Genomic DNA, 2,584 nt, shown 5'->3' on the forward strand with positions numbered 1-2,584 from the left:
GATGATATGCTTGCTCACAACAGAACACACCTTTTAAGGTTTCCATTGTGGGCTGAGAACCAATGGCTCTTCAGGAACCTCTTAAGTTCTTTTCCTTTGTTCTTCTCTCATACATTACATCCTGACTGCAGTTTCTCCTCTCTCAATCCTTTCCAGACATCTCCCAATCTCCTCTCTCCCCTAGATCCATTCCTCCATTTCTTTTCAAGAAATAATAAAGAAAAGAAGAGGAATAGGAGGAGGAAAAGGAAGAGGAGGAGGAAGAAGAGGAAGAGTAGGAGGAAGAAAAGGAAGAAAAGAAAGAAGCAGAAGGAGAAGAAAGAAAGAAAGAAAGAAAGAAAGAAAGAAAGAAAGAAAGGAAAGGCCTCCAAGAGTTATTCACCAAACATGGCAGAATAAGTTACAATAAGAATGGGCACAAACCAAGTCTGAACATAGCAAAGCAGTAAGAGGGATAGGGTCCCAAGTGCAGGCAAAAGGTTCAGAGACATCTCATACTTTACTTTTTAGGAGTATCAGAAAAATACCAAGCTAACAACTATAAAATATATGCAGAGGACCTAGCTCAGATTCATACAAGAGTCAAAACTGTCCCTACAGCTTCTGTGAGCCCCTATAAGTCCTGCTTATTTGATTCTGTGTGCTGTGTTCCCAGTCATCTGACTCTTATAATCCATCCTTCACCTCATCTTGGGGGGTATTCACCCCAGCTCTTCACAGTGTTTGACTGTGGGTTTCTGTATCTTCTATTAGTTGCTGGGTGATGCTATTATGATGATGATTGTTCTAGGCACCAGTCTAAGAGTATAGCAGAATATCATCAGGAGTCACATTTGGGTCTATCCCGAGTCTCTGAAATGTCCAATGATCATTCTCTATTGAGTTATTTAATGTCTGTGAGCTTCTGTATTTTTAGTAGTTCCTATTGCTGTTGATATTCAGTATTATACCATTGTGTTCAGATAGAATGTGCACTGCTATTTTAATTTTGCTATATGTATGGAGACTTGCTTTGTGTTTCAATATGTAATCAATTTTAGGTAACATTCCATGAGCTTTTGAGAAGAATGTGCACTCTTCAGTATTTGGGTGGAGTGTTCTGTAGTTATCTTTTAGAGCCATTTCATTTATGATGTCATTTAAGTCCAGTGGTTTTTGTTTAGTGTCTGTTGTGATAACCTGTCTATTGGTGACAGTGGGGCATTGAAGTCACTCACTAAAAATGTGTTGGAATTAGTATGTTGTTTTAGATATAGTAACATTTCTTTTATGTGTAAGGCGTTACTAAGGTGACAATGCTCCTTCTAAAGAGAATGTAGCTCTCTGAGCAGATCTGACTCTGTGTGCTTTTAAGTGAGATGCTGAGTGGACTGCTGGTTCCCTAATCGTCTTTCATACTTCCTTGGAATGTTCCCATTAGTGTCTTTTCTGCCTTGCATGAATATTTATTCTAATTTTCCACCTTTCAAGTTCTTAAGTCTTGAATTTCTCTTCTAGGCACCAAGTGCCTGTACTTGACTCTCTTTGCTATCAGTGTAAATAGACATATTTAGCATTTGTCAAGTACTTATTACATGCTAGATAATGTGCCAAGTGTATTATCTACGACTATGACCTAGATGTTATTGTTAACTCATTTTTATATGAAAAAATGTGTTGTTTAATTTTTATAAAGTTGCTATATATCTTAATTCATATTTTGAAAAATAGCTCACCCAAAACAGAGGTTGATTCTGTTTTTTTCATACACAGTCTTTATCAATAAGAGAAACTCTGTTCTACGAGAGATGTGTTGTGAAAGTTGAGTCAAGTCACTGGCCAGGCTTCTTTGTAAGATCAGAAGAGACACTGGTACATCAATACATAAAAAAGAATGAAAACACTATCCAGAGAGAGAGGTTTTATTCAACTCATTATTTCCCAAACTAATATGTACAGAGTAAAGCCCTTTGTGATTCATATGACAGAGTGAATCTTCTGTGTTATCTGTGCCTGACCAATGCACTTATGGTAAATGCAATAGATTTTAATGCAAACAAATGTGTGGCAGTTAACATTGTTTGTTGGTGTGACAGGATCTGGCATTGCCTAGGCGACAAACCTCTGGACAGGTCAGTGAGGGAGTTTCAAGACTGAGCTGAGGCTACAAGGTCTGCCGGGAGTGGCTGAGGTTCTGAATCAGTGTGTATTGTTTGACATGAGCTGGCCCTGTCCACGACTGATGCCTCAGAGCTATGAGAAATAGGCAAAGCCTTTCCCAAAGATCAGGCAGGAAAACACAAAGCCATGCTTTGGTTCAAATACAAGTGTTTATGAATGATCGACCAATGTGTGTGTAAAAACTAGTGACTGCAGCTTTCTTCTTACAGAGGTTTACAGCATGCTACTGCTTGCCTGTAGACACCTCCACCATGACTAGCTAATTGTGCTTGCTTGGCTGTTCAGAATAAACAAGCTGAGTTTCCAGGTTGTTGTAGATGCTGTCACTTCATCCAAGTACACACAGCCTACCTGAGCTCTGCTTTCCTGTACACGTGTCTGTTTCTTTGTTCTTCCTTTATTCCTTCATGGCCCAGCCAGGTGT

This window comes from Mus musculus, chromosome 18, assembly GCF_000001635.26.
Source record: "Mus musculus strain C57BL/6J chromosome 18, GRCm38.p6 C57BL/6J".
Lineage (NCBI taxonomy): Eukaryota > Metazoa > Chordata > Mammalia > Rodentia > Muridae > Mus > Mus musculus.